At 37.3% G+C, this 21,412-nt stretch overlaps 1 protein-coding gene across 1 annotated transcript in view; it reads left to right on the forward strand.

Annotated features, from left to right (window-relative positions):
- LOC121999993 (phosphatidylinositol:ceramide inositolphosphotransferase-like) overlaps nt 1-21,412 on the forward strand; it is a 103,367-nt gene that overhangs the window by 49,526 nt on the left and 32,429 nt on the right. The gene's annotated exons all lie outside the window — the stretch shown is intronic.

Here is a 21,412-nt window from a genome sequence, read left to right on the forward strand (position 1 = left end):
CCCCAGACCTCCTTTTGATGCATCGCTATAAATAGTGAAATCCTTATCCTTCGCGGGTAGTACTAGTACTGGTGTAGATGCAAGCCTTTTCTTCAAGGTTACAAAGCTCTTCTCACATTCGTCACTCCAGTTAAATTTGGAGTTCTTTTGTGTGAGCTTGGTGAGAGGTATAGCTATCGAGGAAAATCCTTCAACGAATTTCCGATAATAGCTGGCTAGCCCCAAAAAGCTTCGAATCTCTGTTACTATCTTTGGTCTTGGCCAGTGTAAAATTACTTCTACTTTCTTGGGGTCTACAGAAACGCCTACTTCAGAGATTATGTGACCTAAGAAGGTAACGTTTTTTAACCAAAATTCACACTTATTGAATTTGGCATATAGTTCCTTATCTCTCAGTGTCTGGAGGGTAAGGCGAAGGTGCTCTTTGTGGTCTTCTTCACTTGGTGAATATACGAGGATGTCGTCGATAAACACCACCACAAATTTATCAAGATATGGTCTAAACACTCTATTCATGAGATCCATGAATGTTGCTAGGGCATTGGTTAAGCCGAATGGCATTACCATGAACTCGTAGTGTTCATACTTGGTTCTGAAGGCCGTCTTTGGTATATCTTCAGCCTTAACCTTCAATTGGTGATAGCCTGACCTTAAATCGAGTTTGGAGAACACTGTAGCTCCTTTAAGTTGGTCGAAGAGGTTGTCTATCCTTGGAAGGGGTACCTATTATTGATTGTGATTTTATTCAATTCTCGGTAATCGATACACAATCTCATACTCCCGTCTTTCTTCTTCACAAATAAAACTGGGGCTCCCCATGGAGATGCGCTCGATCTGATTTACTTTTTGTTTAACAACTCTTGAAGTTGTTCTTTGAGTTCCGTCGGGGCCATCCGGTAGGGTGCCTTTGATATTGGCGCTGCACCTGGTGCCAAATTAATTTCAAAGTCTACTTCACGGTCTGAAACTGTGCCAGGTAATTCCTCGGGAAATACATCTGGGAAGTCTTGAACGACTGGAATTTCTTCTAGCTTGGCCTCAATCTTCTCTTCCACCTCACTTATCATAGCTAGATAGATTCCATCACCACCCCTCATGGCTTTCCAAGTCTGAGATGCGGATAGGAGCAATCTCTTTTCCTTGGCCTTGCCATGGTAGATGATTTCTTCTTGGCTTGAAGTCCGAAGTTTGACACTCTTCCTGTGGCAATCCATTATTACGTGGTTCTTGGCCAACCAATCCATTCCAAGAATGGCATCGAACTCAACCATGTTTAGTTGAATCAGATCAGCTTCGAATATATGATTACTAATACTGACCTGACAGCTTCGATGCAACTTATGAGTTTTGATAGCCTTATTAGTGCGTGTAGCTACTTTATATGGTTCACTAAGTATTTCAGCTCTAAGTCCTAACTTCATAGTGAACCTTTTAGATATAAAAGAATGAGTGGCACCACAGTCAAACAATACATAGGCAGTCAATTTGTTGATTAGAATGGTACCTGCCACAACATCGCTTGCGTTGTTCACCTCTTCTTGAGGCATAGCGAACACCCGAGCATTGGACTTATTTTCCTTTGGTTTATTCTGGACTGCAGCAGAATTTGATACTACCCCTTGTTTCTTTGGTTCAGTACAATCCGTAATTCGGTGCCCCATCTTCCCACAGTTGAAGCATGCACTAGAGATCCTATGACATTCTGCAAGATGTCTGGAGTTACAAGTAGGGCATGGCTTAATGCTTTGGGAGGGCAAAGTGAAAGAGGGTCCTTTGGACTGGCCACTTGATAGGTTGAGCAGTTTTAACCTTTGTTCACTTGGGGAAGATTGACTCGCGAGGGGTCGCTTGTTCTTTCCTTCTTCTTCACGTCGTTTGATGTCTGTTTAGGCTCTAATGGCTGCTCCCATCAGATCAGTGAAGTTAGTTGGCTTGTAGATTGCTAATGCTGATTGAATTCGACTACTCAAACCCTTCTTGAAGTGATGTAGCTTCAGGGTGTCATCTGCCATGATGGTTGGGGCATAGGTCCCGAGCGAGTTGAACTTTGAGGTGTACTCCAGTACGGACATTCTTGGAGCTTGAGTAAAGTTTTCAAATTCACTCAGCTTCTATAACCTGAATTCAGTTGGATAGTACTGCTTCAAGAACATCTCTTTAAATTATTGTCATGTCACTGGTCCAGCTTCAGTCATTGCTGGTGAAATGATTTCCCACCACTTGCGTGCCTTATCTTCTAGGAAGGGTGTCACAACATCCACTTTAAACACCTCCGGGATTTCCAGTAGTCGAAGCTGAGTCTCAATATTATTGAGCCAATTTTGACCAACTTCTGGTTCGGGGTTGCCATCAAACGTCGAGGCTCTGTTTTTCCGAAGAGACTCATAGTAGTACTTAATACCACGCGGTTGGACTTCTGGTGGCGGGTTGGGATCCTGGTTAGCACTTGGTGTCGCTAACCCTTGCAGTGTGGTTGCTACGATGGTAGTGATGGACATTAAATCTTCTCGGCTTAGGCTAACTCTTGGGGGAGAGTTTGCATCTTCATTGTTGTTGCGGTTGGCATAGTTGGGGTTACGGTTGTTCTGGACGGGTCTGTCAGCCATTTCCTAAAATCGGATAAGCGAAATGGTTCATGATAGTTCAAAGATAACTACTTAAGTAATGAGGAGTATCGATTAAAGGAATCGAATTTTGAATCTCCTATGAGAAGTTATAGGCAATCGGAAACTTTCTTGAAACAAAAACATGATTTTGGGGCCTAAACGATGGAATTCGGTAGAGAAATGGCATGCGATTTTAGTTAGGCCATTTTGGAGGGCACTAGCGTTTTGTCGAAAATCCAACTTCGTTCGATTTTCATACAAAGCGTCCCAACCGGATTAAAACTTGGCTTTGATACCACTTCAATGTCACGCCCCGTGACCTTGGCATGTGACACCGGCATTGCTCGCGAATATAAATACTCGAAAACAACAAGCCTCATAAAGTGCATACCAAACCAGTAATAATATAATGATATTATTGTCTTTTCAATTCAAAATTAAAAGCATACAAATAAAGATAACATGAACTAAAGGACGAATCACTTGGACATGGCTTCATTACCAGCCCCAAAACATCTCTTGCTCCTCCTTCTCGACTTGTTCCTCGTCTTTATCTGGGGATAGGAGTAAGGGGGGTGAGTGCTTGGAAAAACACTCGGTAAGTGGGATCGATCAAACATAGCATGACAGAATACGAAACATAGCAAAACATTTGGAATTCATGACGAAAATATATTTCATGAAACATGACAGAAACATAACTTAATAGAAAAGATATACTTTTAGCAAGAAATTCAAAATTCATGACAAAAACATAACTTAATCGAAAACATAGCAGAAACATAACTTAATAAAAAACATAGCACTTAATCAAAAACATAGCACTAAATAAAAAACATAACACTGTTAATCATCTTATTTTCCATGGTCTTACTGATCAGTCCCCTATATATAATTCCTCTAAGGGGTGAGGCCATATATCGATTATTATTACCCGCCGCATCAGGGCCATAACTTGTCATATTTTATCATGTTTTCGAAAATTTCCTTTTACTGATCAGTCCCCTATATGTAATTCCTCTAAGGGGTGAGGTCATATGTCGATTATTATTACCCACCGCATCAGGACCATATATCGGTTATTATTACCCACCGTATCAGGGCCATAACTTATCATATCTTATCATACTTTCGGAAATTCCCTTTACCATATCTAACTTGAGTCATAACAGTGCATCTTGGAATAAAAAGAAATGAATTTACAATATAAAATGACGAAATGTAAACATATTCTGCAGCTATACTCGAAACGAAAAGCCCACTTACAGAATTGGCAACTTCTTTGTCTTTGGATAGAAACTTTACGAGACTTGAACTTGATACGATCCGTTAGGTGCTAGCCTCTTGGATCGACAAAGTCTTGGAAGCACTACCGATCTCTTCCGGTAGAAGAAAGCGAAGAAGAATCTGACGAGGGAGACTCGGAGAGAAGGAATTCGCCTTTGTATCTTTCTGAGGATGGCTACTTATAGCCTCCAAGGAATACGAAGGGTTAAGGTCTCAATTAATTCATCATTTATGATCTTCATTAATTAAGAAGATGAAGAGTTATAGGCTCCATAAATTCTTCATTTATGATCTTCATTATGACGACTCTTCAACTTATCCATTAATTAACATTATGGTGACTTTTCGAATTCTCTATTAATCATCATGAGTATGGCTATTCGAATTCTCTCTTCTTTGTATCAAATAAATCCATATTTGATCTTGATCTCGACTAGCTTTCAATGTCATTGTTTATTTCTACGTGCTATGCGTGCGACCCTCTAGGTTTTATACAGGAAGGCAGTGTAAATCTATACACAGACTAAGGTAACCGTCTAGCAACAGTTTTTTTTTTAGTCACCCAACGTGATAAAACTATAAACCACCATGAAATCATAGATAGATAAGAGCTCCACATGTGACTCATTAAATTATCATAATGAATGCCATAGAAGAAACATATGAGTAACTAGACCCAACATTCGAAATCCCTAAGATCCAAACCGACACATGGCACAAAGTAATCATAAAATTGGGTTCAATTTTTTATGGTATTAAGATTTCTAGGAGTCTGACCTGACTTAACCTTCAAAGGTATGTCCACTAGTGTCCATTACCATGTCCAAAATCGGGTCTTCACAACGGAGGTCACGTGAGGTGATATAAAAAGGGGGATCTTTTCCGTTGGTGAGGTACGCACATTCTAGCATCAAAACTCTATTTTTCACTTGAGTGCTTCTTCTTCTTCCATCTGAGAGAGAAATTGACTTGAGCGTCGGAGGGCCTAGCCAGGGATCCCCACCCCGATCTTAGGTCACTAACGCTTTGTTGGCTCGTCTCAATGTATGCAAGGGTGTGGAGGAGCTTCTTTAGATCATCGGAGTTCACCTCCATCGGAGCTCATTGTCACCCATCTGCACCAGCGCGCATCTACCGCAGAATTCAGACAGGATCAAATCTGATTCGGCTAAACTAACTTACGGTACAGATCTGACCAAGGTCTAATTATAAAAAGAGCAATGATATACTCAAGGAAATGCTCAAGGATACACACATAAAGTCATGGCTCACCATTTCACTTTTTATGGGCCCCATCACTTTATGTGTCTATTCTTGAGCATTTCCTTAGATTTTTTCCTTGAGCATATCATTTTTCTTATAAAAATATGGCCTTTGCTTAATTGATTAAATTTAAAATTTAATTGATTGTGTAAAAAGTTTAATCGATTGAAAAAAAAACGGCTTTAATCGGCTAAATCCATATTCAATCGATTAAATCAAAACTGTTAATCGATTAAAGTTTACGTTTTTTTATTTGATTTTCTAAAATCAAACTTTTTCTCAAATTACTGTGCTTTGTTTCAGCGATTTCTCCACCGCATGCTACCCACGTCGCACGCCACGCATGCCGGCCACTGCCCACTGCCTCCATGCAACTGCGACAGACACGGTTGCTGACCACGTAGGCCGATCTCTGACCTACTCGAGCAATTGTCAGTCCTCTCCGGCACTGGACGCCGGTCGACTTTAGGCCCGATGAGGTCACAGACACTTGCTCTGCCTGTCCCAGCCACCAGCACATCGTCGGCCAGCTGGGATGCCATCGCCGGCCACGGACTGCCATCGCCAGCATATCCTCGCAGCCCGAGCCCAGCTTCGATGGAAATCGCTACACTGTCGTGATTTTTTCAACCTGGCGCAATGCGCCGTTGAGCAACGATGCTAACGCCGACGTTGAATCGATCGCCGACCTACAATCCCGTCGCAGGTCTTCTTGTGACCTTATTGTCGGCAACCATCGGAGACAAACTCCATTCCCTCAAAGCCTATGGCGTCGGCCATTGGGGAAGTTCACGTCATGGACGCGATCTTGCCATGTGTTGGCAGCAGGCAACAAACTCTATCGGAGCAGCAGCAAACAAGAGAATAAAGAATCGGCAATGATTTTAAACAGGAGATTTGTCATGCATTTAGAACTAACATAAGCTCTGATACCATTATTGATTTTCTAAATGCATGAATTAAAACGAATTAAAACGTTAAAGACTTACAACGATCTCTCGCAGATCTGCAATCGGTGACGACAAGACTTACTGTCGGAAGAGTGATCACAAAGTCGGAAAACTCTCCACAATTCCACAAACCAAATCCCGCCACTTCGGATGTTCTCCCTCTCGTCTCCACGCTTTCTCAGACACCTTTTTTCCGTGAATAATTCTTGGACCCGACCGTTATAAAAATAATCCAGGAATATAATAGACATTCTCCATTAAGAATAGTGGGCGGCACGTTCCCATTCCCTACAATTGACACTACCAAAAGTTTGGATTATATACTGTATCCATTCATAACTGAGATTTCATCTCTCTCTTCTTGCCTTTCTTTCTGTTCTTTTTTAAGATTCATTTTTTGGATTGTGAGATTCAAGGACTAGTTATCCTCAACAATTTGAATGGTTTTTTGCAACGAGTAACTTAGAGAAGATCTAAATCTATTCCAATTTTAGAATTTTTTAACAGACGATCTCATTAAAGGTTGACATGATCATATTTGAGCTTTCTTCTTGATTGTCTGTGAAGGGCATGGGATGTTTTTATTATTCTGATAAAGTATGAAAAACAATTGCTATGTTTGCCATTACTAAGGTCATATAGGTTACTTGAGAAATTCATTTAAACTATTTTAGAGATACATTTTGTTCAGAAATAACTTCTTGTAAAAAGTAGAATAAGGTTGTATATCATAGACCCTTTCCCGAGATCTCACTTTGGTGAGAGTTTCGTATACTGAGCTATCCTTTTTTATTCATTGTTTATGTTTTGTGTTGTTGGTTCATCCTATTCAGACCCTTGGCGGCCGGCTAGAGGGAGGTGAATAACCCCTGCACAAATCAAAAACAAAAACCTTTCTTGGACAACTAACTTAATTAAAGAACACTTGCATAAGAAATGATAAAGAAATCAAAAAGACAGAGGTACAAAAGTTTTTACTTGGTTACAACCGGAGAGGTTGTTAATCCAAGGAAGTAGAGCACACTAATATCTTCTTCAGGAGGAGAAGCCTCTTTACAGTAATGATCACACAAAAAGAGGAAGCTAAACGAAAACTAGTAGCGCACAAGTGTTGTTTCTCAAGATGCTTGTTGTTTTCTAGCTTCTTGCACCAAGGCTGTATTTATAGCCTTGGTCGGAGCGCCTAGAAGGATTCCAGGTGCCTAAAGGAGGATAAAACTTTATCCCCTTCGCAACGGATCGTGGTCAAACGTGATCTGAATATAATTCAATTCCGGGCACCCGGAAGGGTTCCAGGTGCCCAGACGAGGAAAGTCAACCAAGTTGACTTTTCAGTTCAGGCCTTCTGCTTCGATTTCACTCATCTCGGTCTGGGTCTTCTGCTCTGGTTCCTCTAACATGGGTGATCTCCACCGTCCGGAATAGGGCTCACCCAGACCCAACTTCCGTCCTTCTCGAGCAAGCTTCCGCTCCGGCTTCTCATCCCTTAAAAACGTCGTGCACCTCCTTCTCGTCCACCCGCGTACTCTTCCGCAGCACCTCATCCCTCAGACACACCGAGCCCTTTGGCTCACTCCCGTACTGTCCTTCTCGCTAGCTATATCTTTTGCTCAACTCCCTGTGCTCCTAAGTTCCTACATACTTAAACACAAGGTTAAATACAACATGATCTAACTTAACTTGTTTGATCACGTCAAAACAACCTTGGGATACCAACAATTTCTCCCTTTTTTATGTGAGCAACCCAAGTTAAGTTAGCGTAAACTAACATAAAGTAAAAGCAATAAATTTACAATTAAAGTGCAAAAAATTAAAAAGGTTAAACTACCTCCCCTAAACTTAATCTTCCTCCCCCCTTTGATCACATAAAACAATAGGGTACCAAAAAATATTTATGGGTTAATTTTTTTTGAAAAGTTTTTAGTTAAAAAAAAACTGATTTTCAACAATTTGAAAAACTTATCAAGTTTTTGAAAAACTCTGAAACTTTTGAAAATTATTTTGATAGCACTTAAAATAATTTTAGAAAAATTTGTTAAAAAAAAATTGATATCATAAAAAAATATCAATATTTTTCTAAGTTTACAAAAACTAATTTTGTAAAAATAAGTTAAAATTTTAAGTTAAAGATGATACTTAAAAAAAACTTTTAAGTTAAAATTTTTAAGTTTAAAAAGATTAAAAAAATGAGTAACTATTTAAAGTATTTTTTAATTATAATTAAATATTTTATCAGTTAGTCAATTAAACATTTTATTTCGTTAATTGATTTCCAAGCTGTGGCGAGGTACTAGACCTTTTTGGTTATTAGATCATCAACCACTTCTAGACAAAGCCTCATAATGAAATCAAATATTTAATGTACTCTCTAAAAGCCCTAAGTCTAATTAAACTTTTATTTAGACAAGTCTTTGGAACCCAATATAGGTTCCTTTCAACTGGGTTAATTAGAAATTTCTTTGATATATATTTTCGAGAAATTTTTCTAATTTATCCTTTATGGTAATAAAAATATCAATTTAGACCATTAAATTTTCTACTACTTGTATTATATGAGCATGCATGATTTTTCAAGTTCTTTATTTTCTTTTGCAAAATATCATTTTCTAATTTTATTTTGTCAAATTCTTCTAATGGACAAGATTTAGCTAGAATTAATTTCAACTCTTTATTTTATTTTTCAAGTTTGTAATAATTTTTAGTTAATAATTTAACACATTTAAACAACTTATCAGATGGAAGAGATCGTACCTGACTTACCTTGTCGATCTCGTTGTTAGTAGCTTCCCCTAAATTGCTGCTTTCTTCTGTTGACGCTCCCCCTTCATCGATGCTCTTGATACTCATTTCGGACGAGCTTTCTTCGTGTTCATCTTCTTGATGACTTGCCATCAATGCAAGTCCGAAAAAGGCTTCGACCTCTGATTCGGATGACGTTTCGTCCGACGTCGCCTTTAGGGTCTTGTATTTATTCTTTTGGACGGGCTTCTTGTTCTTGCCTTTGTCCTTCTCATTGATCTTTAACTTAGGGTTGTTGTCTTTAACATGCCCTTCTTCATTGCAATAGTAGCATCTGATCGTTTTTCTCTTTTTATCCTGCGAATGGTTAGATTTTCTAGATTTAAGTAACTTTTTAAAACATCTTACCATGATTACCATTTCATCGTCGTCAAGATAGGACTTTGAATCTTGTTCGTCCATCTTTGCCTTAATGGCAATGTCGTGCTTCGGGTCCTTTATACCTACACATCTCGATTCATGGACTTCAAAGGTTGAAAATAATTCTTCTAAGGTAACAAACTCTAAATCCTTAGAGATATAGTAGGTATCTACTAATGATGCCCATTTCGTATTTCTAGGGAATACATTAAGAGCATACCTTAGCGAATCTCGGTTGCTTACCTTTTCTCCGAGATTCGAAAGTCCGGTGATGAGCTCCTTGATCATCAAGTGAAGGTGTGCAATGGTTTCGTCTTCTTCTAATCGGAGGTTGCTGATCTGGTTACGAAGTAAGTCCTGTCTCGCAAGCTTCGCCTCCAAGGTTCCTTCATGAAGTTCCAGGAATTTTTCCCAGAACTCCTTGGCAGACCTGTAAGCTCTGATCTGGTTGACTTCTTATGGCGGGAGGACGCTCAGCAGATGAAACTCTGCTTTGCCGTTTGCCACGAAGTCAGTTTGTTCCTTCTTCGTCCATTGATACTTTTGCTTGCCTTTGGACGCTTCAAAATCGAATTTCATTATTAATAATAAATCGAAGTCTATTTTGAAAATACCTCCATTCTCTTTTTCCAGCTCGCGAACTTCCCCTCGAACTTTGGTGGGTAGATGTTTGGTCCGGTCATCTCGTGTGCTTTGTTCGGCAGTTAGTCCTCCTGAAGTGAACCTAGCTCTGATACCACTTGTTCGGATCCTTGGCAGCCGGCTAGAGGGGGGTGAATAGCTCCTGCACAAATCAAAACAAAAAATCTTTTTTGGACAACTAACTTAATTAAAGAACACTTGCATAAGAAATGATAAAGAAATCAAAAAGACAGAGGTACAAAAGTTTTTACTTGGTTACAACCAGGGAGGTTATTAATCCAACGAAGTAGAGCCTTCAGGTGGAAAAACCTCTTTATAACAATATCGCACAAAAAGATGAAGCTAAACGAAAACTAGAAGTGTACAAGTGTTGTTTCTCAAGATGCTTGTTGTTTTCTAGCTTCTTGGACCAAGGCTATATTTATAGCCATGGTCGGGGCGCCTGGAAGGGTTCCGGACACCTAGAGGGGGATAAAACTTTATCCCCTTCGCAACGAATCGCGGTCAAATGCGGTCCGAATAGAATTCAATTCCGGGCGTCTGGACCAAGAAAGTCAACCAAGTTGACTTTTTCAGTCCGGGTGTTTTGCTCCAATTTTGCTCGTCTTGGTCCGGATCTTCTGCTCCGGTTCCTCTTGCTTGGGTGATCTCGGTCATCCGGAATAAGGCTCACTCGAACCCAACTTCCGGCCTTCTTGAGCAAGCTTCCGCTCCGGCTTCTCGTCCCTCGGAAACGTCGCATGCCTCATTCTCATCCGCCTACATACTCTTCCGCAGCACCTCGTCCCTCAGACGCACCAAGCCCGTCGGCTCTCTCTCGTGTCGTCCTTCTCGCTAGCTGCATCTTTTGTTCGACTCCCTGTGTTCCTAAATTCCTGCACACTTATACACAAGTTTAAACACAACAGGACCTAACTTAATTTGTTTTATCACATCAAAATAACTTTGGGATACTAACACATCCGATCATTGATTTAATTAAGGGTTTAATCTTGTACTTTCTTATTTGTTAGTATTTACATGGTTTGGCTGCTCGAGGAGTTCAAGCTGAATGTTGGTACTTTCTTCTTTGTTAGTATTTACATTGTTTGGCTGCTCGAGGAGTTCACTATCTACATCAACGGCCAATCTTACAGGATATTGGGTTTACGGTACTTCCAGTGAGTGCACTAGTCCATTCTCTGCCTTGTTAGTTATGACCAAAGCTTCATACAATACAAAATTTAGTCTAGAAGTTTATGGATTAATTACAGCTCTTTCTTATGAGCTTGAGAAGGAAAGAGGCTACGTGAGTGAAAACCTGTTCACCTTCTGACCTTCATCTATCTTTCTTTCTTTCTTTCTTTTCTGGTTTGTTTATCTCTGTTCTTCTTTTTTTTTCACTTTGTTTAAAGCACAAATTTACTTTAGCATAACTGTTTGCGCTTTTAATGTGAAGACATTTTACCTATTGAAAATTACTTCATTAAGTAACTTTAAAATGTTGCAATTGTATGCTTGTATGGTCTGAATCTCTTAAGCTTTTCTATTCCTCGTTCTTTGTATTTCTGCTAGACTTGCTATTAATCGATTCTAACTTGTCTTTTGACACATGGCCTGATGGTAATTTCTTTCCTTCGGATCAATATTCTAGTTTGTCTCTGCTATTGCTGCAATTAAGAAAGGATGGTCGATCTAAAAACAGAGCTTCTCAATTTATTAAATGGGAATTCAGCAGATTCTGCTGACAGGGTATGTTGCTTCATACACAGTCTGATCAACAAATGCTTCAAATAGGGTTTCGTCAGATTGGCTGGACCGTGTGGAACTAGACAATGGACTGAATGAGTTGATTTCGTCAAATAAGCTATACAATTAGGATAACTTATTTATTGAAGAAATCAATTAGCCTTACAGAGAAAAAAAACATAGGGTTTCTTTTTTCATAATTACTGATGGGATTGTAACAATATTTGATGATCACTGAGGAACTTGGAGGACAAGTTAAAATGACAAGTTTGGCAGCTTTGAGTTTCATCATAGTTGTAGCACCAAATAATTCAGAGTCCAAGAGTCTCGTGCATCGTTTTGGAGGTGGATTCGGTCAGAAACAGCATTTTAAGTTAGTACACTATTTTTTTTAAAAAAAAAAATACACCCTTTGGTTAATATTAAATTGTGGTGCATCTTGTACTTAATTTTATGTTCACATTTTCATAAATTGCCGAAATGTAAATATAGACCAGTTAAATTTTGTTTTTTTTTTCTCTCTAAAAGATGCAATGATGATATAATTTTGTAAAAAACAATCCTTTGTAACTTACTTATTACCCTTATTTTCTTTTTTATATATTGATCCTGTACCTACTCGTCGGTGTGCTAGCGAGAAACATTCCTCCTCTTTCTTCTTCCCGTAAAACAGAGTCCGCTCGGTAGAACAAAGCAAAAGCGGCTTGCACGTGAGTAACACATTAATGCTCGATTGGCTTGATTAACTCCGTTCAAAAGATATATTTATCTGTATGTTGACTTTAACTTTTGACTGTCATCTCATCTTTTACATTCAGGGACAGAGCTAGCATATTGGTTCAGTGTAGACAAATTATGGCTACCGCTGACGGACATATTGCGAAGGATGACTCCCTCAGTCCAGTTCCTATAGCAGGCCCAATAGTAATGCCACAACTCAAGCTCTCCGCTTCACAAGTCGTGTTGTCGTGTATCTTACTATTTTTTTTTTATCGTCTGTTTAATTTTTTTCTTATACTTGTATTGGAAACACAATAAGAAAAAAAGTGTATCAACATGTATCTTGCTTTCGACATACTTCATAGGTTTGTTATGCTGTTTGGTTAGGAAAAGACAAATACTAGTAGAGAGAATCATAAAATTAAGGATGATTTCGATGTCTAGATCTCTCAACAGGAATATATATATATATAATTAATATTTTTGTTCAATAATGTATTTGAAGTGCAATGAAATTTTATAAAGAATTTGAGATTGTAAAAAATTGTTATTAGCATGCATCAAATATTGTTGTAACAAGACAAAATGAATAAGCACTCTCTATGGACGCCCACATTATATATGATTAACATAAGAATTTAATAAATAATTTAAAAGAATATCACATACATTTTTATTTATGTTGTAATTTATTTATTCAAAAATTTAATATGCATGTTCAAATATTAAGTAAGTATATGAATTTATATCTCGCCTTAATAAAGATTTCGTATCATTACAATAGATTAATATAATTTCTAGCTTATCATAAAATAGTGATAAAGACTCAAATTAAAAACTCGCTCTGTCTTTTTCTCGATTGGGTTCTACAAAATTAATGGAGCCAAGCATTTTTTTCAAGATCTCAATAACCATATACAAATCTCATTTCATCTATTAAGCAATTCGACGAATTTATTCATAATTTTGAAAGAAAATAACTCTAAATTAATAAAAAAAAAAGCAAGAGAAACCAGAAATCAAATCTTCCAACTACTAATTAAAAATAATAATTCTATTAGTATATCCAAGAAAAAAAGATATTTGATCGATTTACGAGAATGATTAAAATGTGAGGAATTATATTGAACTAGCTACTTTACAGGACTATATATTAGAATTTTTTTTTTCAAAATTATGAACTCCAAGAAAATGAATTTGAGTCGGATGCTCTTTTGCCTCCGGCCACATCCTCATCCAAAGGAGATCAAATTCTCTGTCTCCAAATTTCTCTATCCCCGTTTCCCCTTGTTGATCGGACGGATCAGATTACATCTCAAGGATATCTTACACATCACGAGGATATTGCACACATCTTAAAGATGTCATGATGCCTTAAGATGTAATCTGATCCGTCCGATCGACAGGAGATACGGGGACAGAGAAATTTGGGGACAGAAAATTTAATCTGCATCCAAAGGTGTGTTTTTTTTAATCTCTATATATATATTAATTTAGTAGAATTTCAACTCCCAGGGATATGAATTGGATCACCTCTATTGACACGATCATGAATAAGGAGGGTGATGCAAATTTCAAGTAATAATTTGAGCAACATATTAATGATAATGAGATCTTACAAAGTAATTATCAATATGCTCTAAACAATATTTATAAGAATATAACAACAATAATATATTGTTATCATCATTCACCAATATTAGAGGTTGCAATAGGTTAAGAGCTACTGGACCTTTACGGATAAAGAAAATGTCGGTGAAACAATAATCAATTAATTTATTTATTTCGACAAGTTTATACAAAGAGTTAAGCTTGCTTATAACACCAATATGCTACCCAACGTGAAAGGATTTACCAGTGTTTTTGAAACTTGCCGAGCTTGGAACTCGGAGTGGTCAAAGTTTGATAGACTTAACATAGACAACATATGGATTATATTTGATAGCTCAAAAGTTTATAACTCATACTATATATATATGTAATGTTGTTATCCTGCTGGACTTAAGGAACGCGCCTGTGCGTGATTTGTTTGCTGGCATTGCAGACGTGGCAAAAAACTATTTCTTTAATATGAATTTTGCTTTTTAACAAAAGCTCATCCACGTTAAGCTCTCTTCGCACAAACAGTAGAGACGAAGCTAGGGCACGCCACACGACTTCCTTCCTCCTCGCGCCGCTCACCTCCCCTCGGTCGCAACTCCTCCGAAACGAAGCTAGGGCACGAAGCTTCCAGATCGTGCCCCTCGGATCTCTCTCGGCAACCCTCCGAAGCGACGCTAGGGCACGAAGCTTCCAGATCGTGCCCCTCGCCTCCTCGCGCGATCTCTCTCGGCAACCCTCCGAAGCGAAGCTACGGCACGAAGCTTCCAGATCGTGCCCCACGCCGCCACGCGCGATCTCTATTGGCAAACCACTAAGCTTCCATCTCGTGCCCCTCACCGCCTCACGTCTGTGCACCAACCCCTCTCTGTAAGGCTAAATGAGCTTTGTTCATCTCTGTGATCTCGAATGCTTGATTTTTTCATCTCTGTTTTTGAAGAAACAAGGACCTGTTCCAATTCATGATTTTCCCCTTGACTACGATGCCCTTCTGTAAATGTTTTCTAAATGTCCATTCTTCTTACCCATTGGCTAAAAATCTTACAAAGCTTAATATTAACAACTATGTTTAGCAACTTGACAGTTAAACAAATATGCACATCAGAGTGTTCTATTTTTATGGATTTCATTTGTTATCTTTGTGTTTTTGTCCTGGTTGCATGTGTGAGCTTGAAGTATACATTTACAATGTTTTTTCTGGTTATTTGATAATGATATGCAGAATTTCATTTTATCTACATCTGAAATTTCTTAGCAATGGGTGAAAATCATGGTGAAGATCAGTTATACATTCCTCAAGTTGCAGATGATCGAAAGCCAAAATATGGGATGGAATTCTCATCAATAGATGAGGCATTTTCATTCTATAATCAATATGCACGCGAATCTGGATTTAGTGCAAGGAGAAATAGTAGCAAGAAAAATAAGATAACAAATGAGGTTGTGTGGAAAACATTCGTATGCTTTAAAGAAGGGCATACAGATGATCAATGAAATAAACAAGCAAAGGGTGATCAACGGACAAGGGAAAGAACACGTGGTGAAGTTAGAACTGGTTGTAAGTCAAAGATTTCACTTGTCAAGAAACAAACTGGATCTGCATGGGTTGTCACTAATTTCACGGAAGGTCATAATCATCCACTATCGACTCCTTCAAAGGTGCATTTGTTACGCTCACATCGTCATGTTTCAGCAGCAAAAAAAGCATTGACTCAACGATTTTCAGAGGCCAATGTGCCAACTTGCCAACAAATGCAATTATTGGAGATAGAATATGGAGGGCCCGAGCAAGTAGGTTGCACAGAAAGAGATATCAAAAATTTTGATAAAGAGCTAAGGGATGAACAAAAGGGTATCGATGCTGAAACACTAATCGAGCTATTTGCATCTGAGAAAGAGAAAAATCCAGCTTTTTTCTTTGAATACCTTACTGATTCAAATAATAGATTCAGTAGATGTTTTTGGGCTGATCATGTATCAAGAACGGCATATAGTGTATTCGGTGATGTGGTTGTATTTGATACAACATATAACACCAACAAATATGGGCTGATTTTTGCACCATTTGTAGGAGTGAATCATCATCACCAAACAATTATTTTTGGTTGTGGCTTTATAAGTGATGAGAAAACTGAATCTTTTGTGTGGTTGTTTAACAAGTTCATAGAAGTCATGCCTAAAGGTGCACCAAATGTGATCATCACTGATCAGGATCCTGCTATGACAAAAGTCATTGCCCAAGTTTTCCCTCAAACAGTGCATCGATATTGTTTATGGCACATACTGAACAAATTTCCAGAAAAATTGCATCCTTTGACTTTTCGTGACTACTATCAAAGTATAAATAATGTTATTAGAAATTCTACTACACCTGATGAATTTGAGAATTCATGGCAAGAGGTTATCAAGTGTGCTAACTTAGAGAAAAATGATTGGTTATCTTTGATGTATGAATTGCGACATAAGTGGGTGCCAGCTTATTTTAGCCATGTATTTTGTGCTGGAATGTCAAGTAGTCAGAGATCTGAAGGTTCCCATGCATTTTTCAAGAGATATGTTTCAAATAAAAATTCATTGATGGACTTTATCACCTGTTTCAATAGGGCACTGAGACACCAAAGACACAATGAGTTAGTTGCAGATCATATTGATATGAATGAGCATCCTAGGATTAAGACAAACTGGCGAATGGAAACTCAAATGGTTAAGTTGTATACGAAAAAGAAATGGGTAGAGTTTCAAAGTGAAATGAGTGAGAGTCATGGTTATTATGTTCAACAAGTATCTATGGGAGTTGACTCAGTGGTTTATCATGTGATGAATTTTCAAAGTTGTTCTTCCTCTAAACCAAGGGTGCTCACGCATGACAAACAGAGGGATAACATATCCTGTAGCTGTAGGAAATTTGAGTTTGATGGCATTCCATGCAGGCATATGTTAGTTTTTTTTCGTATCAACCAAGTGTTTCATTTGCCTGATAAGTATATACTCAAACGATGGACATGAGATGCAAAGGTTGGAGCAATATATACTTTGGGGGTACAAAATTTTATTGATGATCTAGATAGGGTTTTGATGTCAAGACACTCAAGGTTATCTTATAAAGCTTCAGTATTAATTGATGATGCATCTTTGACTGATGAGGGGACAAACTTCTTGGATGAGCAATTGGATTGTATTTACAATAAAATTCAAGAGATGAACATTAGTAAAAAATGTGACAATAGAGGTCAAAGGAAGAAATCTATGGATGAGTCCCCTAATATTATTGATCCTTCTTTAGTAAGAATAAAGGGATGTGGGAAGAGATTGAAATCATCAAAGGAGAAGTCAACCTCAAAGTCCCGGTTATGTCGTGGATGTGGGCATCGAGGTGTGTCACATGACAAGCGCAATTGTCCTATTTTACAGCAAGGGTATGTGTCGATTAATTCTCCATTTGTATGCTAATTTTATTTGCAAAATCAATATCTTTTATTAAATGTGTACATTTGACATGGTGTTGATTGTCAGATCAACTTTGGATAATCATCATAACAGCGATGATGACACATATGAAGAAGAATTGACATCTATAGCAGGCAAGTACTCTCAAAGTTTAATTTAAAGTTAGTGGTTGATTGATTGAGATATTAAAATTAATAATTGTCTTTATTATTGTAGGCTCTACCAATATTCGTTAGCAAATAATTCAATGGGTCCTCTAAATCTCAATGCATTTTATCTAACAACATTATTTGACCGAAGGCAGGTAGACATCACTCTACAATTGGTTTGTCCAATATTTTTTTTTTTTACAAGGATTAAATATTTGGCAATATTTAGCTTATGTTTTTCCTCTTGCTTGAGTTGGTGATGCAGAAGCAGAAATTAATGGTTGATTGATTGAGGTGCAGCACCTAAATCTAAAGTTGCATTACCTAAAGGTGGAGAAGATGATGTACCAAACCTAGTGCGTGGAGAGACATTTGAACAGTTTCATACGTTTCACATTTCAGCAGGCTGTTTTGAACTCTTTAATCATTTCTGTAACTATTTAAACAAGTTTCATACTTTTTACGTTTGAGTAGACTATTGTGAACTCTTTAAGTATTTTCGCATCTGTTTAAACAAGCTCCATCTGTTGTCAGTCTTTGCAAATTTATTTTGAGACTAGTAGATTAACAACAAAAGGTCTCTGCTTTGTCCATATTTTTGTTGGTCTCTGCTTCGTCCATATTTTTGTTGATATCTACTGCATATTTTTATTGGTCTCTGTTTTGTCCATGTCTCAAAGCATATCTGTTGCTTTGTTATGCTTCTTCAGTTTCTTATATTTTATTTTCATGTTATAGTTCAACATCCAAAGGTGTCATTCGAGGTAGAACACTTGGTGGAGACTCTAAATGAAGCAAAGAAAGCACTGCAGAAAGCATTTGCAAGTCCCATTGACAATATCATAGATCCAAATTGAACCAGCAAATGAAGATGTTTGTTCTTGCAAAAATGTCTATTTTTTTATTTGGTCATATAAGATGAAAATAAGATCTAAGATATATGCAGTAATAATCATGTGGCGAATGAGGTAGAATTAATAATGTATGAGGTGTATCTTTGCAAATATTCAAATTATTTAAATAAATAATTCGAATTGAATTGCCCAATAATTTAGCAAATTTCAGATTACAAATTAAAATGTGCAATTATACATAGATTTTGTCCAACAAAGAACTGCAAAAGAGTTACTCGATCCAATTTTCACTCAATTTTCTTTGCAGATTTAGGGAATGATCTAAAACACAGTTACAGGTTATTGTTTGAATTATGGATAAGGAGCTTCAGAAATCATACTGAGTTGAAGCTGATGCATAACTTTTGCATAACGAATAATAAACTCTGCGACTAAAAAATCTCTCATCTCATTTGTTCACATATGGTACAACTCAACATTAAATAAGAAGCATTTATAAGATTAAACATCAGGATTGTCCGAGTTGATATCAGAAGATGTCATTTGTTGCACAAATAGTCTCAGTCAATCTCACTGATAGCAGTTAACCATCCTATAAGAACATCCATTGTCACAGTTTGGTTTGCATCCCTGTGAACTCATCTCTTCCATAAGCTCGAAAGCTTTATCAGACATGTTATGATCCTCAAGACCCTTGAAAATGGAGGTGTAGATAGTGGCGTTGGGCAATATATATTGTTTTTGCATCACGTCGAAGAGGTCTATTGAGGCATAAACTTTTTGATTCTTACAATAAGAATCAACGAGGATGTGATAAATAACAGTGTTGGTTGGCACCACTGACACATCCATGCTCCTGAAGAACTTCATGGCCTGGTCAAGATCACCATATTTGCAGTACCCATTGATCGGTGACCTAACTGTATATAATATTAAATAAAAGAAAATAAATTAATGCTCTCACCAAGAGACCTTTCAATTCTCACGCTTTTCCTTATTGATGAAGAAACCTGAAAGATTTCACCTCTAAATAGTTGCAGTGGCCGCTGCAGCTTCTTCTTCCAATCCACCTGGCCTTTTTGCTATGCCATTATTTTCATACATTTTTTTAAATACAGTAGATGGTATTATCTCGATCCCAGCCCTATGTAGCTTTCTTCAGTTGATGGATTTCTCATATGTTAAAATGCTATTACATCATCTTCTCATAATGATGAATAGAGAATCATTTCAAATACATGTCTCTTCAATATACAATTTTCTTATAATATCAGTTCATGATTATAACCATCAAGCAAACATACAGATTGTTCTTGCAAAAACTATTAGCATTAACAATATTTTGATGCAAATCATTAATTCTCAAGGTGCATAGCAACTCTACCATAGCAACAAATCACATCATGATCATTTTAATTTTGATACAACACTTGCAACTACTCAAAATAAAATTAGTGTTTGAAATTCAATTCATATAACAACATGAAATAACATGCTTAATCATCATCATTATCATCACTGATCATAAGAGAATCCAACTGATGTTCTAGCTCTTTCAATGCATCTTTCAACTTAATAATTTTTTCAGCTTTTGAAAGTTTTTTCTCTAAATTTGAACTTGACCTTGAACTTGAAGTTGCACATGATATTTCATTTCGACTTGGTGCAAAGGAAGTTGGTGCAGTTATCTAAGTATGCCTCAAAAGCTTTTTCTGCCTCCTCTCTACTTTTGAAAGATTTGTATATAGCGCCCTTAAAGCGAATAACATGATCAGAAGCGTATACCCATGTTTCATAAATTCCCGGTTCGCGTCCAACAAATACAACATATGTTTTTCCCTACATTTAAAACAACATTTAGAATCTTATAAAGACAATATATTAGAACTTAAATGAAATGATTACCATGGATTGGATATAAAGAGTCAAAGTTTTGCAAGTTTCCTGTAAAATGTAGAACCAAAAGAATATAAGTTATCAAAGAAAAAATGCTGAAATCCAAATGAAACATGTCAACTTTAGAGGAATTTCATAAATAACCGATAGGTATAATATTGATACAACTGATAGATAAAACATAACCTTTCCCACCTTATACAATTGAATTTCCAACATCTCAATTCCTATAATTGGAATAGTTGCATGGTATTAGTTTCAATTTAACATTTCTCTATTATTAACTCAAATTAAAACAGTATATTGTGGCCAACTTATTAATGGTTAAATTATAGATAAACTAGTGCCATTAGAAAAATGTAATTATATACAACGATCCATGTTAATTTTCTTGGAAACACTAGTGGTTATTATAGATGCAACAAATAGAAGACAAGATCTGGATCCTACTCTTATAAGGTGCAAGGATTTGCAATATGGCCATCACTCATATTTTTATAAATCTCTAAACATGCTATTTAGATAGTTATAAACTACATGCTGGGTCTCTAAACATGCTACTCACGCATGCAACCAGGACAAAAACACAAAGATAACAAATGAAATCCATAAAAATAGAACACTCTGATATGCATATACTCACGCATGCAACCAGGACAAAAACACAAAGATAACAAATGAAATCCATAAAAATAGAACACTCTGATATGCATATTTGTTTAACTGTCAAGTTGCTAAACATAGTTGTTAATATTAAGCTTTGTAAGATTTTTAGCCAATGGGTAAGAAGAATGGACATTTTGAAAACATTTACAGAAGGGCATCGTAGTCAAGGGGAAAATCATGAATTGGAACAGGTCCTTGTTTCTTCAAAAACAGAGATGAAAAAATTAAGCATTCGAGATCACAGAGATGAACAAAGCTCATTTAGCCTTACAGAGAGAGGTTGGCGCACAGACGCGAGGCGGTGAGGGGCACGAGATGGAAGCTTAGTGGTTTGCCGAGAGAGATCGCGCCTGGCGGCGTGGGGCATGATCTGGAAGCTTCGTGCCCTAGCTTCGCTTCGGAGGGTTGCCGAGAGAGATCGCGCGAGGAGGCGAGGGGCACGATCT

The sequence above is a fragment of the Zingiber officinale genome, chromosome 1B (assembly GCF_018446385.1).
Source record: "Zingiber officinale cultivar Zhangliang chromosome 1B, Zo_v1.1, whole genome shotgun sequence".
NCBI classification, from domain to species: domain Eukaryota; kingdom Viridiplantae; phylum Streptophyta; class Magnoliopsida; order Zingiberales; family Zingiberaceae; genus Zingiber; species Zingiber officinale.